The following is a 20,733-nucleotide window of genomic DNA, read 5'->3' on the forward strand; positions in this document are numbered from 1 at the left end:
TTATTTTGGAAAAGGCTATTTTTTCCCATTGAATTGCCTTGGCACTTTTGTCAAAAATGAATTAACTATAAATTGATTACTGTAACTTTAGAATAAGTTTTGTAATTAAAAAGGGTAAGTCCTCTAACTTTATTTTTTCTTTTTCAAAAGTATTTTGGCTACACTGGGTCCCTTGCATCTCCATATAAATTTTAGGGTTTATCAATTTCTGCAAAAGGGCTTGTGGGAATTTGATAGAAATTGCAACCAATCTGTAGATCAATTTGGGAAAATAAATACTATTTTTGAATCATACAAAAATGGCTGGACTGGCCATGGTGCCTCAGCACTATAGGAGACTAAGGCGGGAGGATCACTTGAGCCCAGGAGTTCAACACCAGCCTGGGCAACAGTGAAATGACACCCTGTCTTTACACACACACAAAATTGTTTAATTAGCTGAGCATGGTGGTGTGCGCCTGTGGTCCCAGTTACTCATTAGGCTGAGTGGGGAGAATCACTTGAAGCAAGAGTTTGAGGCTGTCATGAGCCATGATATGCCACTGCACTCCAGCCTGGGCAATGGAGCAAGACCCTTTCTTGAAGAACAAAAAAGAACAACAACAAAAAAACAAGAACAAAAAAGAAGAATGGAGGAGGAGGAGGAGGAGGAAAATGATTGCAAGCATAGGTTCTGAAGTCAGGTGATCTGAATTCACAAGTAGCTACACTTTCTAACAACATAATCTGAGGCAAATTAATTTCTCTAAACCTGTCTAAACCTCAGTTTCCTTCTTTTTAAAATAGGCATATTAATACAATAATACTAGCTTTTACTTCAGAATCAAAAGATTTATTTTCTACTGAGTCCTTAGGACAGTACTGTTTATTATATTATCATTGTTTATTCTGTGCCAGAAACTATGTAGGCTTTAGAGATAAAGAGTTACAAGTTGAAGAATTCTCTACTAAAGAGTAGGATTGCCCTGGGTCCCATGTTTTTGTTGTTCTAGGCAGGTGAGGGATAAGCAAGTAGCCTTGGTGTTGATGGGGACAGGGAAGATGATTCTAATAGAAAGATATGTGGACAGGAGGAAGGACTGACTCTACCAGCTACCTTTAGAAAAGCAAACAAAGCATAGCTTTCTATTCATTCAACTAACACACAAATTCCCTACTATTTGTAAGTAAAAGATGAAAGAGGTGGCTTTTTCTCTCATCTCTCTCCTGTTGACGTTTTTCTCTTTAAAACTGATGTTCATTTTCACTTGATTTCACAGAGTAATAAAGTATCCATAGATAGATGGGAGGAAGGTGGTATATGACTCATGTTCCAAGGAGAAGCCCTGTGTTTTAGCCACCCTAAGAATGTTCCTGATGGTAATAATACACTTTGGTCTGTGGAATGATTGATTTCTCTCCAGACATTCTGCAGGGGACAATGGGACATGCAGAAAGTCTTTAGTTCCTACATAATTTTCTGGTGGTAGGGAGCTGTTCTTGTGTACTGAGTCCCTCTGTTCTTGTTCTATTGGTTTGCAGACTCCCAGAATGTCTGATTTTCAAGCTTCTAATCTACCATGTCCTGCTATGTCCAGTTGCCTCCACCTCTGAGTCAGACAGCAGGAAGGAGACAAGCTCATCACACTCTGGCCTGGGCTCCCAAACAAAATGGTTCCATGTGCGGAGGCAGTGCCTGACACGTCCCTTTGGCCACCGGTGGTTCCAGCTCTGTAGGAACACTGAAAGAATGTATCAACAGACTTTCCCAGGTATCTAAAACACATTTTCAAAATGTCAAGTGACCCCTGATGACCAGTCTGTTGATTAACTCCAGCCTTCCAGGGGTCCTTGGACGGGACACACTGGGGCCAAATTTTCAATGTGTAATCGCCTCTCCTGAGTCAGAAATCTCACTGCCAAGCTGGAGCAGCCGTACAACATGTAACTGGTCAAAGCGATTGCCGTTTCCCAATCACCATGCTCTGCCAAGACTCTGTTTCAGATTTTCTACTCAGAGGAACAGCCTGGGAATTTGCAAGTTCTTCACAGTGGTTTCTGGGTGAGTTCCTCCCTCCCCACGTCTAGCATCTCAGCCCTCACGCTGGCCTTCACCACCTTCGCTGCATCAGCTGGCTTCCACCTTTGTCAGTTCTTCCTCCTTTTGTGCCAGCCTGTGCTCAGTAACATAATCATCTATTAGGATTTGTCTATCTTTCTTGGGACCTTTACTGATACTTACTAGTGATGTACAGAAGGTATTAAGCCAGTAACCAAGATCCTCAGCCAACTGTCTGCCACCCAATCACAATCAGTTTACATGGAGAAATATACAAAGTTTAGACAAATGCATGCTTTTTATTGCTAGCTCAGTGTTTTGCCCCAATTAATAATACAAGTTTTTCTTGAACTGGCACGCCTTCTGCTTATACTGTGGGTAGAACCAGGGTCCTTACCAAAATCAGGCTAAGGGATATTTAGGCTCCTTTTTCCTGGCCCTTTCCAGGGAAATGTGCCTCTCACAGTTTCATTGGACTACAGAATTCAAGAACAATTGTGAGTCTCAAGGGAGAAAGCTTAAAGAAAGAACACATCAGATAGAAACACAAACTGTTAATCTTTCTGTTCATCCCCTTAAATGTACCACTGCTTAGCACCAAGACCCATTAAATTCTTATACTTGACCACCCATATGAGCAATCCCCTTTCTTCAAGGGTAAATTGGGGGTCAGAAGAGGTAAAGTCTCTTAGAAGTTCTCAGATGTGAGAGATCCATGTAGAGGAGTAAATAAGATTTACAGAAGAGTTGATGGTCAAGGAAACCAATTGGTAATAAAATTAGAATAGGCACATGAACACGTAACCAAAGCTTATAGCTTACAAGAAGACTTAGCATTGGAATCACAGAAACCATCTGGAGTCAGTGTATTCACAAAGTGTAGGGGTGAGTACAAAACCAGACAACCAGAGAAGATGAAGAAACCACATTCCAGAGTTCAGAAAAATGCCCAAGGTCCAAAATCCAGGGAAATAGCTAGTTTCTAGGATTGATATGAAAAATCATCAGTAAGGGCTTTGAGAGTGTCTACTGATTCTGTATATGCACAATAGTCCACCTCTTCTTTTAAAGGTCTACATACATATGACCTCCAGGCTAGTTTATATCCCAATCCATTGTTTCTTAGCACCTTTCAACCATTCTTAGCTATCTTTCTCATCTCTCACAGCTAGAATTCCCACTTTACTTCCTTCTAACAAATGGAGTGTCTTTCTCCTTTCAAGCTTTACTCAAAACTTATTCTTCTAGGAACATGTACTAGTGCAAAACCAGGCAGTGAGAAGAGTATTGGTGAAGTCCTTGGCTCAAGGATGGTAGTGGATGGCCATTTTCTCCCTCTGGTCCTCTTTTGTTTCTTTGTTCTAAGTCATCTCTACAGCCCAGGTCAGGTGGCTTCACACTGTCCTACAACATGCCAGGCATCCATGGAAAGGTCACTTCTGACATGAAAGCTTATATTTTTTGAAGAGTTTTCAGTCTCTGTCTATAAGTGAGTTGAACTCCAACCTTGGCATGGAGAGTGTTCAGCCCTGTGCTATCTAGATGAATAACTTTCCTTAGAACCTTGGGATAACCAAAAGTGCCTCATGAATTATTTTAGGGAGTGAGGCTAAGTGGATGGGACTTGGGCCCCACTACCCATTTCAATGGGAACAATTTAAAACTTGTTTTCTATGTTGAGGATATGCGTATAATGTCAGTTAAAAACAATGTTGGACATCCCTTTAAAAAGATTGAAAACTACTTTCTTCAATCAGACATTTCTCTGTTTACATGTTAATAGAAAAGGCCCATGCAAATGCTAGAAATGTGTGTACCGCTGAATTCTCATTCAATGTGAATATATTCTTCTATGCCAAAAGCCTGATAGAAGATGCCTTTAAAATGTGCCTGCTGCTTATAAAAGTACCTTTTAATATTTAGCTGAGGTATCACCTCTTCTTGTCTCTCTTGAATCCTATCCCCAGTCCCAATTAGATCAGGTTCCTCTTCTCCATACTCACACAGGACTATATACTTATCAGCAGTTGTATTACTCTGCTAGGGCTGCCATACAGACTGGGTGCCTTAAACAACAGAAATTGACTTTCTCACAGTTCTGGAGGCTAGAAGTCCAAGATCATTATGCAAAGCAGGTTTACTTTCTCCTGAGGCCTCTCTCTTTGGCTTGCAAAGGGTTTCTGTGCACACATGTCCCTGGTGTCTCTGAATGTGTCCAAAATCTTTCATCTTATAAGGACACCAGTCAGACTGAATTAAGGCTTGCCCTGATGACCTTGTTTTTAACTTAGTCACTTCTTCAAAGGCCCTATCTCCAAATACAGTTCCATTCTGATATATTGGCATTAGGGGTTCAACATATGAGTTATTCAGGGACAAAATTCAGTCCATGACAACAGTATACGGTAACTGTTGACATGTGTCCTCCAAGTCCATACCAATGCATTTGTTAATAATGTATCTTCTGCACTTACAGGAGTGGCATAGTGCCTGTCATATAGTAGGCCTGAACAAATGTTTGATAAGTCTATGGGTGAATATATATAAGTCTAATACAGTGGGGGTCACTGAGGAGAGTTTTATTGATTTACCTGGCTTCACATAGGAAAAAAAAAAAAAAATCTTCTATGTTGAGTATTAAAGACACTTGAAAATTGCTCAGAAGTTCTTCATGATGGAATCTGTGAATTCACATCAAAGATCTCTAAAGTTGTCACTAATGAAATTTAAAATGCTGATTGACTGCCATGCTACAATATGTTCATTTAACACTTTCATGCTCATGGACGTGTGAACTGCAGTACCAGAACTGCTGAAAGAGTTAATTAGGCTGGGCACAGTGGCTCACGCCTGTAATCCCAGCACTTTGGGAGGCCAAGGCGGGCGGATCAGGAGGTCAGGAGATGGAGACCATCCTGGCTAACACGGTGAAACCCGTCTCTACTAAAAACACAAAAAATTAGCCAGGCGTGGTGGCGGGCGCCTGTAGTCCCAGCTACTCGGTAGGTTGAGGCAGGAGAATGGCGGGAACCTGGGAGGCGGAGCTTGCAGTGAGCCGAGATGGCGCCACTGCACTCCAGCCTGGGCCACTGAGTGAGACTCCATCTCAAAAAAAAAAAAAAAAAAAAAAAGAATTAACAATTAAAAGGAACAGGCAGGAGCTTGGGAGGACAGAGTAAGACTAAAAGAAAAAATTAATGAGGAAAGGAAGAGTGGCTACTGAATGGATCAGCTGTTTTGTTGCCAAGGAGACAAAGTGAGAGTAAAGAACTTGGACCTGTACATAGAAACATCTGGATGGCAAACAAAAAGTTTAGTCAATTTTCCCAACTGTTTGATCTACACAAATCTTCACGCCCTGGTGTCTGAAAGCATTTGGAAGAGTGGCTGAAGGCTTCATATTTCTCCTGCGGTCACGGTTAGGCCTCTTAGACCCTTGACTCCCAATAAGTCCAGGGCCTGAAAAAACAGTGATTTACTAACAACAAATGACCATAGCTGCTAACAGATCAAGATTTTGTTGTATCCTGTGTATTTCCAACATACGGGCAATGGCATTAGAGCATCAGTAAAAGATATGTAATGAAACATGTGCCTGCCTGGGCGTTTTGCACATCTGAATATTTATCACTGCATGTGTGGCCATGCTGGACACAGATCTACAACAGAAGTAGAATTCCACCAGAATGAACCCTGCAAGGCATCCTATCCTTTTTGTATAGAGAAATTGGGGTAAAAAAAAAAAAAAAAAAAAAAAAAAAAAAAAGAATGTAACATGTGCCAAAGAAACCAAACAGCTTCCCAGATTCACAGCAGTAAATTAGCATGTAAAAACAAGTGCCATGGGCCCAGTAAGGAAAGAACAGGATGGGATGTTTCACAGGCATGGTTTTCATCTTCTCCTCCTTTGAAAGCTAAACTTTTTATGTGGTATCTTTGAGGGTTCCTGGTTTGGAAATTTAAGCCTTTTCACATTTGCCCTGAGAATACCAGTGGTGCTTGCAGCTGCAACGTTTACCCCAAGAAAACTTTGCCACGAAATATCTCACTTTTACTATTATTTTTGCATCGCTCTAGTATATTAACTTTGGAAGCAAAAGACATCATTCTATTCATAGCATTCTGTTTCTAGTAGTGGTATTTCCATTTACGAAATATAGTAACTCTCAATTGCTGAAGATGTCCAGTCCTGGAAAATGTAGCATATTCCTATGCATATTAACATGGCTCTTGAACAGTTGTTGGCCAAAGATTTTGTAGGAATCCAATTTTTCCAAAATAGAAAAGTCTGATGATCCAGATGATTCTGGTGTTAGTTCTGTTTAGAAAAACTCCAAGAACAGTTTTTATATTTTATTTTCACACTGAAAATCAGTCAGATTTGCTTCGGCCTCAAAGAGCGTGTTTATGTAAAATTAACGGAGTGCTGGCTGCCAGCTGCATATTTTTTCTTTCTAAACAGGATTAAGGGGCATTGTCTAAGTGACTGGGGTACTCAATCCAGGAGCATGTAAAAAAGACGAAGCATAAGTACTCTGTGGTGGCAGTATTACATACCTACACACAGGACCACTCTAGCCCACCTCAGCATACACTTCCTTCCCACACCACCATACTGCGTGGTGAGTGATATATAAGGAAAAGAACCAGCAAGCAGGGCATGTGCAGGGGCACTACTCCAGGACTAAAAGGCCCTGGGGAATGTGGCAGCCAAGCGAAAACCTGAATTGTAATAATATTAGCTAACTCTTATTGAGCCAGACACAATTCTACACGATTTAACATATATGACCCAAGTTAGTTACTGCATACTTTAAAACCCCTTGCTGCAGATACTGTAATTTATCCCCAATGAATAAATAGAGACATAAAAAGGGAGGTAATCTGCCCAAACATATTATGGATGGTAAATGGCAGAGCCTAGATGTAGGACCAGGTTACCTGGGGCTGTTAACCTCTGTGCTCCACAGTGCAATGAATGGCTGAGTGTTATCCAAGTGGCAAGGAAGGGGAAGGGGCAGGAAACATGCCAGTGGGGAAAAGTCATTCTCTACAGAGATCATTAGATTCAGAGGTGAGTGAGCAGTTCCATATGGCTAGAAGCCTGGAGAATAGAGCAGATATAAAAATATGAAGGTTCTCGTAAATTATTTTAGGAAGTTATGACTTTATTCCAGAGTAATGTGAAACAGAATTTGTTTTGAGAGAAGCTGAAAGGCTGAACTCAATGACACCAACCCTAGGAACTTAGTCCTTATCCTAAATTGAGGGTTGTTATAGGAAATTTAGGAATGGATTGTTTATGATAGAGTTCATTTGTTTTCTTTAAGGCAATATGAGCAAATGCCCTTCTCCTAGATGGTGGGGTCTGATGAGTTTCAGCCTCATCCTTCCTAAATGAAAGTGTACCAGGACCTTTAGCAAGGGGTTCAGGAGACCAGAGGTGGCCTTCCTAGAACAAGAAAATCAGGACTGACTGGCTCATAATGTAATTCACTTGGGAAATTGAGGTTGCTTAACCGTTGCTTCTCACACAAAGCCTGAACCTCACCATTGAAAGGCCAACATGGTCCATACTACAGCTGAACATGAAAGTTTGTCTTCATACAAATTCTCATTCCTGGTCTGAGATCAAAGGTACCAACATCACTCTGGTGGAAGAATTGCAATAGGAAACAGAGCACTTGGTAGCATTCAGAATGCCATTACACCAGGGAGGCAAAGCTCCCAAGTACTTGTTAAGTAAGATTAAAAGCGAGGATACAACTTGCTAAATTGACACTATCAAGATATATGATGTTCTATCTTTCTTGCAATTTTTTATTTCATTTTGAAATAAAGCACAACTCAAACTATCTGATGATTGCACCCTAGGAAAACGTTTCTTAAAAAAAAATAAGTAGCTTTATTCCCAGGTAGCACAAAAACTAGCTTTCATTCAAAGCAGATGAGAAAGAGAATGGACAAGAAGTAATGGTTCTCTGTATCCATTCAGCTTCCTGCCTGTAGGATACTGTTCCACAGACTAAAGGTAAAAACATAGAGACACTTTAATCTTTCTCACACCCTGGGAGCTTTGATCCCATAAGCTGATTTTTGAGAACCAATCGTTGTATCTGGATTCTGAACAAATGAAACTGAGCCTTCCCAGCCTCCAGTTCGAAGAGGCACAGGCATCTGTCCTCAGTTGACACACACCCAGCTAAAACATTGCAGCTTGGCTGGCCTTTTGTCATTGCTCTCTTGACAGCAAAATAACTATCATCTGGCTTGGCTGGATCAAAGAAGGACATGCATTTGAGTCAGGGCTGTTCCTTTACAGAATCACACTTCGTTATTATTACCTCTTTGGCAACATGATATGGAAATTAAAAATAGGCATCTTTTGATATGCAGCAGAAACAATCACCAGACCTGCAGACTGAACTTGACTTTTTGCCTAGCAGTCTCTTTGAAAAGCAACTGCTGCTTCTACAGTTCCTCCATGTTTTAGTGGTTGCTTCAGACGTTGGGTTTGAACAAACCTTGAGGTATGAGTCACCAACAAGATAGAGGGGTTGTTGATGTGTCTACTCCAATAGGGACATGAAGATGCACTGCAGTTTATTTGCAGGTCCTAATGTGCCAAACGGGAGGGCTTGTTTCAGCCTGTCCTAATCTCTGCCCCCAATCAAAGGCCCCCACATCAGAATTGTTGGTTACTGTAGTTTGTCACACGTATTATTAGTTTTCAAGCTGGGAAGTGTGGAGGTGATTGTACATATGAGGAAGCTGAGGTGCAGAAAGCAGGATTAGAAACCTTAAAGTTTGACCAAGTACTTAGGTTCCATCTCAGGCTCCATGCCACTTAAGAAAGCATGTCCCAATTAATGCATTACAGTTGTCAATTTCAAAATTTTAGCTTGATCACCTGAGTATGGATGGATAACAGAAATAATCCTACTCATAAAAATAAATGTGGGAAAGAGTTTGGAGGTGGTAGTTTATAGAAGCAGACATATGGCATATGATTATAGACTAGAAGAAATAGACCACACAATATAGAACAAGATAGAATAAGATAATGAAAAGATAAAGAAAAAGAAGAAGGTGTCACTATGGATTGAATTATATCCCCCAAAAGACATGTTGAAGTCCTAACTGCTAGCAGCTATGAATATAACCTTATTTGGAAATAGAGTCTTTGCAGATGTAATCAAGTTAAAATGAGGTCATGAGGGTGGGCCCTAATCTAAATCTGACTGATGTCCTTAGAAGACACACAGGGAATGTGCCGAGTGATGACAGAGGAGTGATACATCTGCACACATTGGAGTGATACAGCTGCAAGCCTAAAAACATCAAGGATTGATGGCCACACCGGAAGTTAGGGAGAGGCAGGGAAGGAGTCTCCCCAATAGCTTTCAGAGGGAGCACGGCCCTGCTGACACCTTGATTTTGGACTTCAGGACTTCAGAAGCATGAGAGAATAAATTTTTGTTGTTTTAAGCCATGCAGTTTGATTCTGGACTTCAGGACTTCAGGACTTCAGAACCACGAGAAGATAAATTTCTGTTGTTTTAAGCCATGCAGTTTGTGGTACTTCGTTATGGCAGCACTAGAAAACTAACACAGGGTCAGAAGGAGAAGCCTGAACCTGAGGTCACCCAACTGTACCCCGATGTGAAGCAGAATTAAGATACTTCACCTGTTGGCTCAAAGGCTAACATTTTCAGAATTTTTTTCACCCTTCAGAAAATCAAAGCAATATTTACTTGTGCTCCATTTTCCAGCACCACTCTACTTTTTGTTGTTGTTGTTTTAACAGAGCTCTCTGAAGCTAACTTGATTTCATTTGCCAGTTCTGTGAGTAGTCTAGAATTTAATCTGTCCTATCCTAGGGACTTGAGCTCATTTAGGACAACCAGGTAAACTCAACTATCTTCATGCTGTAGTTTCATCTTAACGATGTTCCATCTTCTTTAACCGGAAGTTCATTCTTGTCAATAGGCAGAACTAAACCAGTTAGGATTTGGAGAAGTCCTACCTCCCTGTGTCTACTGTAGTGGACTTCCGTTAGGTTTTGGCAAACACACAATTCTCCACCTATGTTGTGGGGCATCCCGCAGTGTGTGTAGTATTACTGATACATGGCGCCTTATCCACTCCCTCCTCCTGAAAGTCAAAGGAAAGAGAACCCACTGCTTGACATTTTCCTGCCTGGGAACTTGCAAAGGGCACAAGGGATGCAAAGCAACCCAAAGGTGAAGGGCTAGTCAGGGACGTACTCTCTTTGTGCTTTGGCAACAGCTGCCTCCCGGCCACACTGTTCTGCTAAGGGAGTGATCACTATATTTCCTCTTTCTTGCTTCTGATTTTTCTCCAATATACATAGTTCTTACTAAAACTTTCTTGTACATACCTTTCTAATACACCTTTCTCACCTGAGAATGATTTCTAGATGTGGAATTGCTGGGTCAAAAATAATAACTCCTGAGGTTTCAGAGATGTCTCAACAAATTGCTCTGAGGACATAATTACACTCCCAAGTAGAAACCACTTAATTTTGCCAACTTCATGATAAATTTTTACTCCGATAAAATTATAAGCTACATACTTTTATTATAAATCTACCTATTTGTAAATCTACCCATAAACTAGAAACCAGACACGTGATTTTAAAGGCCCTGTATTTCTTATTATTCTCTATAATACTAATGCATATCAGTTTTTGTTTTTTTTTTTGAGATGGAGTTTTGCTCATCAACCAGGTTGAAGTGCAATGGTGTGATCTCGGCCTCCAAGATTCAAGTGATTCTCCTGTCTCAGCCTCCCAAGTAGCTGGGATTATAGGCACATACCACTACGCTCAGCTAATTGTTGTATCTTTAGTAGAGATGGGGTTTCATCATATTTGTCAGGCTGGTCTCGAAGTCCTGACCCTCAGGTGATCCACCTGCCTCGGCCTCCCAAAGTGCTGGAATTACAGGCATGAGCCACCAGGCCTGGCCTCAGTTCTCTTTTTAAAAATTGTATCTTCATGAAAAATGCTCATCATCACTGGCCATCAGAGAAATGCAAATCAAAAACACAATGAGATACCACCTCACACCAGTTAGAATGGCAATCATCAAAAAGTCAGGAAATGACAGGTGCTGGAGAGGATGTGGAGAAATAGGAACACTTTTACACTGTTGGTAGGACTGTAAACTAGTTCAACCATGGTGGAAGACAGTGTGGCGATTCCTCAAGGATCTAGAACTAGAAATACCATTTGACCCAGAGATCCCATTACTGGATATATATCCAAAGGATTATAAATTATGCTGCTATAAAGACACATGCACACATATGTTTATTGCACCACTATTCACAACAGCAAAGACTTGGAACCAACCCAAATGTCCATGAATGATAGACTGGGATTAAGAAAATGTGGCACATACACACCCTGGAATACTAAGCAGCCATAAAAAAGGATGAGTTCATGTCCTTTGTAGGGACATGGATGAAGCTGGAAACCATAATTCTCAGCAAACTATTGCAAGGACAGAAAACCAAACACCGCATATTCTCACTCAAATAGGTGAGAATTGAACAATGAGAACACTTGGACATAGGGTGGGGAACATCACACACTGGGGCCTGTTGTGGGGTGGGGGAAGGGGGGAGGGATAGCATTAGGAGAAATCCCTAATGTAAATGATGAGTTAATGGGTGTAGCACACCAACATGGCACATGTATACCTATGTAACAAACCTGCATGTTGCACACATGTATCCTAGAACTTAAAATATAATAAAAAAATAAATAAAAATAAAAATTGTGTCTTATTTGCCCTCATGCCCTAGTGACTGTACAACATCTAACATACAGGTACATAATAAATATTGAAATAAATAAATCTGAATTAATGTCTGATGAGAAACCGGTTTTGAAAACCAGTAACTTTACAGAGAATGTTATCAGTATTTTTTTTTTTTTCAAAATAGAAACGTCCTTAGTAATAGGACAAACAATTCAAGGAAGCAGGATTTTGCTTCCTTGAATTATACTTCCAAGATTTTGCCAAACAATTTATGTTTTAATCTTTACTTTTGAATGAGTGATTTATTGACAAAGTACAAACAAAACAGCACACACCAATACAGAAGTGAAAGGAGAACTCCCCATGCCTAGGCCTGAATCCTCCATTTTCCTTTCCAGAGGCAAGTGCTATTACAGCCAAACATTTTTCAATGGTATCCATTCACTACGAGGCATTTTCAAAATTCCATCAATCAACGAACACCATTCCTATAGATAAAGGCAAAGTATTCTGCAAGTGCTCTTTCTGCCTTTGGATGAGGATGTAGCATGGAGGGCTCCATGATGATGAATGTCACCTGGAGATCAACATCATTGTGATCTCCTTGTGAAAGGAGCAAACATCTGTGGAATATCTGTCTGGCCTTCTCAAAGCAAGCAGGACAGCACGCTTGTGTGTTCCAAGGGTGACATCCACTGGTATGCAATTATAACTGCAGGTGGCAGGCCTTCCAAGATCTTCAGATGAGAAATCCTTAACTTCAATGCTGTCAGAGACACGGTGATTCTCAGACATTCACCCGTTACTCCTGACTTTCTAAACACAGTAGCCAGCCTTACCTATTTGGGATCACAGAAGAGAAGGTTGAATTGTGCTGCATCAGCAATAAAGATGTGCCTCTGGACATCCATTCGTTTGTATCACAAGTAATATTGAGAATGAACCAGATACATGCCAGTTACTGAACACCTCACACAGTATTAGGAACAATGATGAAAAAAAGCACAGTCCTACTCTCAAGGGCATTTTCAAATTTGAAAAAGAGGTGAAACGTACACAGATAACTACTGGATATGGCAGTCCATGGCAACTTCTGCACTTCCATGTGCATGAATTTCGCCTTTATTTGTTATTTCATCTAGTCTTCACAACAATTTTTAAATATTGAAAATTTTACCATATTTTCAGCAGACTTAACAGGTCAAAAAACCAAGGTTCAGAGAGATTAAGTGGCATGTCTATGGTTTTGTAGCAATAAATGTCTGATTCCAATTTTGCATGATTCCAAAATCCAGACTTTCAGCACCACCCAGCACAATCCACCAGCTTAGCTCACAGAGCAAAAGCAATCCAATATTTTCCAGGATTTCTAGCCTGCATCTTATGTTTTAAAATGGTACCTCTATCACAGATTCAATAAAGAATTTGTATTCCAATAAAACTATCAGAGATAAAGATTATAAATATATAGGAAAAGAAATCTTCAAAGTCATCAAACTTAGTAGAGCCTTCACTCTCTATATTCAGATTCTCACATTTTCTGCCAGCTCCCCTGAACAGAAGACTTATTATGTCAATACAGGTCCTTAAGCTGGGCAACATGGCAAAACCCATCTCTACAAAAAATACAAAAATTAGCCAGACATATAATTAGGTCCTTAGATATATATGCCACCTCACCTAGCTAAGATATATAGGTCCTTAGTTTGTAATTCTTGTGAGTCAAACATTTCTAGAGAAAGAAAATCTGGCTTTTACACTTGGGCACCAAAACATACTGGTTGTATCAATCATGATTTGATCAGAGAAGGAAAAGTCACTGGGAAGTCACGTATGTAATAGGAGATTATCATAGAGATTTGATCTCACACAGTCGTGAGAGCTGGTCAAATAGTTGACTTTCTGCTGTTATTTTCACATTTCTTACTGTGCCTCAGGTCAGCAAGGAAGACATCCAGGGAGGAAATATAGTTGTGAGGTGAGGGAGAGCAATGGCAAACCAGAACCAAGAGGACAAGCTGGAACCCGTACTGGCCCCTTACGGCCTCCCAGCCTCCAACTTCAATGATGAGAGTAACCTACAGGAGGAGGGGTGCTCTTTATAATGCAGCTAAACATGCACTTGGCCCACGAGAAGCAGCAGCTGGAGGAGTGGTCCAGTGGGACCTGGAGGTGCCCAGTTGCTGTCCATGACAACAGCATGAGTCAGCAGACCCCGGACCATGTGTGTGACCTGCACCAATTATCTGAATGTAAAAAATCACATGGCCCTGGCTATTTTTACCTTCCAAACTGTATGCAAAGTGTCCCCTATGACCCAACACTAACCTGGAATTATGCAGTGAAAGAAATTCTGGGAAATGTAGCTCCAGCTTAAATACATCAACACGAGACAAAGCAAAACACAACATACATGTAGAATTATTTTGATGGTGTTTTATTTAAATGTGAATTATTTCTTTCTCTAAACAACAGATAAAGCCAATTTTTGCCTATTTGGTTAAATTAATATGTCAATTATTATCTAATGGCCAGACAATAACGAAGAAAATAGGTTCTGAGTCATGAGACACAATAACATGAACACTTTGTTTTACCTGAGGAAGGTATCTTGCAGGTAGTGAAAGAAATGGAAAATGGACATAAAATCCACATGCATTCTGAGAAAACCCCAAATTCTTCACTAATCTCAACATGTGCTTGAATTTCTCCTATACCTCTATGCCCTCATACCCAGGAAGCAAGGATCATTTTAGCCAGAGCAGCAGGAGACCCGTGCTGGAGGCCTAGGCTTTTCTTCATTCGGCCATTGACAACATGAGATTCTGTCAGCTTATGACTTGATGAAGCTGGAATCTGAGGCTACACCTTCCAATTATACATGGCATGGCTGTATACATGGTAACCATGAGCAGGGCTTCCCACTCGCCCCTCTCTGGCATTACTGAAGTAACAACCACAGCCAATGATCCTGGAGGCTTACAGAATTTTTCTTCAAGGAGACACTCCTCATCAGGATTTCAGATAGGACAGGACTCTAACAGCAGTGAATGAATGTGTCTCTGGTCATTACAACACAGCCTTTCACATTCAACCATTTCCAGACTCTCTTCTGGAGAGCTGGTGGGCTAAATACCAACTCTTGATTAATCAAAAGCAGCTTAATTCTTATAAAAAAAACAATGCGGTTTTAGCATAGAAATTAAATACTAGCTACAATCTTCTGGTCTGAATACTCCATCTAAACTCTGGGTCTACTTTCTGTTATATTCAATTCATAATATCAGTTTTCAGAATAAGTCACATGACAGATCAAAAATATACTGTCAACCATTTGCAAATACGTGACTATTTAAGATAACGGGATATCATACTTTTTAGGAATCTATACTTTAACGGGCAGGAGACCTATTAGTAGCAAAGGAATAACAATGCTAAATCTCATCATAGACATTGAACTCTGACTATGTTTGTGAATTATCATGACCTAATTAGGTTGATGGCATCCTTGTCTCTGGGGTACTCCAAGTTGAAACACTGAATCTTTGACCCTGTAAGCTAATTATGATTGCTTTGGAATCTGAGCAAAGTATTGAGCTTGTTATTTTTAGAATACATAGTAACTTATGCACAATGTATGAGATTAAATAATTTTTTTGTTCCACATTGAAAGCGATTACTGGTGGAAAGTAAATTATTAAAAAGTCGTCACTGTATCGCGTAAGAAGGTTCACATGAATAGGTTACTAAATACCAGAATGCTGATCATAAAAGAACAAGGCATTGCTGTGTTTGACCAGGGGAAATTTCTGTGCAGTAAGTTCATGCTTATGTGACAAACAAAGCAGCCTTCCAATTGAAGTCAAAATAATTTTTTAAAAATATATATTGTATGCATAGCACTAAAGCATCAATCCAAATTCATGCCTAAACATCTAAAAGGCATTTAGAGTTTGGAGACTCAGACAATACTAAAGGCCTGAAATAAATGGCCACCCAATCCTAAAGATAATCATCTGAGAGAAAGCCCAGAAAAAATGATATTGTGGAAGATTACACATTAAAAAGAGGTAATGTACATATGTTATAGGGGTCTCTGTGGATGTATTTAACTGGTGGGTGCCTTAGTCTCCCCTTGGGAGGTTGAATACAAAATTGTTCACAAATAGCACAGGAGAGCAGAGCCTTATTCCTTCTATCCACCGGGAAGGACCTGTACCAACAGCACTTTCCTCTGACATGCTCAACAGGATACAGCCATGTTCACATTGAGATCACAATTTACACTCTTGAAAGAGAAAGTGATATTGAGTGCCTAGTCTAAGCCAAGTGCCCAGCTTTACATCTCTTATAACTTTCTTATAAGTTTTACTTATCATTATCTCTGTTTACTTGCGAGGAAGTTGAAACTCAAAGAGCTGAACTATCTTAGGGCTGATGTATGGAAGAGCCGGCCTGGAACCCACATCTTCCTGACTCTAGACTTACGACATATTCTTTGTGAGGCACCATTTTGCTCTTAATAGCAACACTATACTGTCCACTGGCCTTGGCTCTGCCCAGGTGTTCACTTGGCCAGAGCCCTTTGATGCCAGTTCTCTGCTGTGGAACCTAGCTCAAGTCCCCTGGAGACTGTGGAATCTCCAGAACTCTGTTACCTTTTATTAAATTTTATGTTATCCAGGGGGTGGGGGGAATTCATGCCAAGTTTCCCGCATAAACACTCCTTCTGTTCTCAAAGCTACCAGAATACCTCACAGAATCTCCTCTATGGTACTTTTGAAAAAAGAAAAACAAAAATACAAGGATCCATGTCACACACTTCCTCAGAGACAAGGAAGACCAGAGCTGGCTCCCTCTTCAAATGGAGCAAAGGAAAGGGAAAAATACTAAGAAAAAAGTCCATCTTGCCACCAAAGTGTTGAATTTTGCAGTTCAACAAGTGCAGTGACCTGCTCAACTTTGCTATTTAGGACAACCACTTTAGCTGCAGGATGGAGACTAGGGGGGCTACAAAACAAATACGAGGAAGTCAGCCAGCAGGTCTTTGCAGTAACAGGTGAGAGCAGATAGATGGCAACTGCTTATAACGTTGTAACGAACCACAGCACCGGAGGTGGAAAAACAGCAAAAATACTCAAAAGGTAAAACCTAAAGATGTATTTAACATGAATTCGTGTTTTCCAAAGCCATTCTCCCGTAACAGCCATTGAAAAGCAATATTCTTGTTCTTTGTTAAATTTTTTTTAAAAATCCAGACTTAGTAAGAAGAGACGTTACTCAAGAAGGATTCTTCAAGGGGAAGAGGCTATTGGAAGAGGGGATGGGGCATTTTTGAACAAGGAAAGAGCTGTTAGCATAGATCTGCAACAGTCTCAAGAATTAGACAAGAGGGGGTTTTCTTTCACGGGGAGTTGTGCACAGACTAGAAAAAAAACTGGATGTGAGGAAGTGGGATAAAAGGGGGCATGGTCAGACAGTGGACCAGAGAGTGGTTACCCTAAGGCTGACTTCTTCTTAGCAGGGGTGATAGGCTGGGCTGAGTGCGGCAACATTCAGGAAACTGGGAGGAGGAGAGAAAGAATAAACCAAAGTGTGGTTAACAGTCATTTTGATCTCACTGACCAGTGATGACAAGCAGTGCAGCTATTTATGAGGAAAAGAATGAGGATTTGGAAAATCTGTGTCTGCCCTTGTCATGGGTAAACAAGGAAAGTGTCTCCGAGTCTTATCTAAGTCATATGAGGAAGGGTGGTTTCTGCAGTAAGCCATTTTCCCTAACATGTGGGTTGGGAGGATATTTCCCCTCATCTTCACTGCTTTTCAGGATCAGTTAACATCGTCTTTTCTCAGGCTGGCTAACCCATCGAAGCAGTTAGTTGGGGTGTGAGGACAAGGGTAAATACCCTGGCTCAAGAATTAGAGGTAGGCTTTTAGGCCTGGGCTCTGAACTGCCAACATTGGACAGTCCTACTGGGTTATGCCATTGTCTCTTCAGATAGCCTCCCTTAAATGCACATATTCTTGGAAAAACGAACGAAAAACTGTTAATAGCTTTAATGGGACACCAGAAAGAGAAAAAAGTTAATGTTTTCACAATATGTACTTTGAGTTAAGCACATTAATTTTATTCATTTGTTTCTTCATTCATGCAAAAGTATTTAATGCCCCTCAATTGTATGCCAGGTGCTCTCCTACACCATAAGGATTCAGCCACAAAACAAAAAAAATCCTACCCCCTTGGATCCATCAGCCTCATGGGAGAGGTGGTTAAACAAGTATATAAATATATAAATTGTACAATTTCTTTCCATAATGAAGGCTATGAATAAAACAGAAATTAGGCTACAGAGACAGTGAAGGGTGAATGTTCCTTGTTTTATAAAGTAAAGTCCAAGAAGGCCACTCCAAGGAGGAATTTTAACAGAGATCTAAACGGGGGGGAAAGAGGAAGCCATGCGAAGATATAAGGAGGAATGTTACAAGCAAACAGCGGGCATTTGCAAAGGCCCTGAGGCACCAAGCAGCTGAGCAATTTGAGGAAGAGAGAGAAGACCAGTGTGGCTGGAGCAGAGCCCCATAGAGAAATGGGGAAAGACAGAATTAGAACAAAAGCATTTTTTGTCTTTTTCTCTGTATTTCTGTCATTTCTTTTAATCTTCACAATTATCCATTTTACCTATGGGGAGAAAAACCTGAGATTCAGAAAGGTTTTGTGGACTTCTCAGGGTCACACAGCTAATAAGGGCAGAACTGCAATCTGCTTGCAAGTCAGTCTAATCGTCGCCAACTGGAAAGGACATTAAAAAGGCAGGTAGAGCACACCACAGCAATTTCACCAACTTTACATCCTTGCCTAAGCCTGGTTGACCCAGTCTTGTAAATCTCAGGGTAGTCAATGCACATTGTAATTTGACTGCAACTTGGGCTCTTGAACTCAATTTTTTAAGACTCTAAGCCCCTTTTAAGCAGCAAGCATCAACAGCAGAACTTCTAGCTCATAAACCATTCGTGCCTCTGCAGGAGTCAGTTCTGGCTCCTTGGGGCTAGCTTGAAGCACAACAGTGAAAAGGGAATAACCCCTTGGGATTAAGATGGCAGATAGGAGGCAGGACTAGCTTGCAGATCCCACTCAGACAGAACAGCGTGTGGAGACTCACATCATGAGCTTTTGTTCCAAGGACTACCCCAGGAACATATCAGGAAATCCAAGAGAATCCACAAACCCTTTGAAGAAACTTGATTGCCACTTCAGTCTCCCTGAGATGCTGAAAAACTGAGTTGGCTTGCTTTCTCAATGGGGAGGCTCATGGTCTGGGGCAACTTCTCAGCCCTGGTCACCAGCTGCCTGGAAACAGACTCGGTACTGGTGGTAGGGGCACAGTGGGATTGACATTGGCCTTTAGGCATGGGAGCAGGGTGAGGCCTGTGACTGCTGGCTTTCCTCCACTTCCATGGGGACCTGTATGACTCAGCAGAAGCAGCCATAAAGCCCCTGGGAACATGACTCCGTTGGCCTGGGAACCATACTCCCATCCCCCATAGCAGCCCCAGCAAGCCCTGCTCAAGGAGAGGCTGAGCCCAGAAATACCCATCCCTGCACCCAACCTGGAGGTCTCTCTCTACCTGCCTTGGTAGCCAAAGACAAAGGTCATAATCTCTTGGGAGCTCTATGGCCCTGCCCACCACACCTGAGAAACCTGAACAGTTAACCAGGTGACCCTAGGACAAGTTTGCATTCTCCCTATAGTACCACAGCTGATGAACTCTTGAAAGCACCACCTCCTGGCTAGAGGTTGAACAAATGGTGAAATGGTAAAAATCACTCTTTATCTCCTCTGTAAAGTTTTGATTAGTGGGAAAAAGGATTTGTGAGGCTAGTCATCCTCTAGTGTGCTTTGTGTCTTCACGTATTGTTCTGTCATAATAAGGGGTACCTCAGGACAAAATGAATGCCTAGGACCCCAATGGCCTGCTCTTCAAGACGGTCCAGCAAACTGGTCAGTTATAAACTTTGCTGCAGGTCCCTAAAAAAAACTGGATGAGGTTTCCTTCTTGTGTTGTATGTCCTTGGGAGCTCGACCTTATAGTTTCGCGGTTGTGCTTTCTCTATTCACAATGGCAGCCCCGGTTCAGGGTTCAATTCCTGGCTTAGAAAATAAGTGCTTTATCTTCTGTCTATGTATTTATATGTGTTGTGTGTGTGATGTTTATATATGAAAGGCCTTTAATTAATTGGCTTAATAATAAATCAAATACTTTCTCATAAAAGTAAAAAGTGTAATGCCTTTTATTTAGTTCATGTGACTTAAGTAATCTTTAGGAAATAAAGACAGTTTTAAAGATTATTGGTAAAATGAAAATTGTTTCAAAAATGTAAACATTTGTTCTAAATTATGCAGGTCAGATTAAGTTTGCTAAATGCTTTAAGATCATAAACTGCTTCTTTGACTTTTGAAAATTGTTCAGCTTATCTACTTTGGAGCATTAGATTCTAGATAAGGCTGGGGGACACATGGAATTAGCCCTGCCCCCTAGTTATGTAAAGAAGGTTATAAAGAAAAGAGATTTTATATAAGACAGGATCTTGTATGACAGATTCTTGTCCTAAAGTAAAATGACTGGTTGTTCAAAAAAAAAAAGATGTTTAGGAGAAGTCAGAAAGTCCAAGCATGGTCTATGTAAGTTGTGAAAGAATTTATGACAGGGAAGTTATGCAAGAAATGTACAATTTAAAGATGATTAGGCCTCCTAAATGCTTCATAAAATGCCACTATGACTTTTACTGTACAACTTGGCTTCTTTACAGCTAAGGCCTGGGACATGTGGAGTTAGACATTAGAAAGAGTTAGATCTTATCTACATTTGTGTCTGGGTGTAGGTTCCATATCTAGTACATAATTAAAA

The 20,733-nt window shown here is 40.7% G+C and overlaps 1 long non-coding RNA gene across 1 annotated transcript in view; it reads right to left on the reverse strand.

Annotated features, from left to right (window-relative positions):
- LOC139357968 (uncharacterized) overlaps positions 1-20,389 on the reverse strand; it is a 71,767-nt gene extending 51,378 nt beyond the window's left edge. Inside the window, exon 1 of the long non-coding RNA XR_011612097.1 lies at positions 19,053-20,389. This is a non-coding gene — a long non-coding RNA (uncharacterized lncRNA). The remainder of the gene's footprint in view (positions 1-19,052) is intronic.
- Between the last annotated feature and the right edge of the window lie 344 nt (positions 20,390-20,733).

The sequence above is a fragment of the Macaca nemestrina genome, chromosome 1 (assembly GCF_043159975.1).
Source record: "Macaca nemestrina isolate mMacNem1 chromosome 1, mMacNem.hap1, whole genome shotgun sequence".
Taxonomy (NCBI): Eukaryota; Metazoa; Chordata; class Mammalia; order Primates; family Cercopithecidae; genus Macaca; species Macaca nemestrina.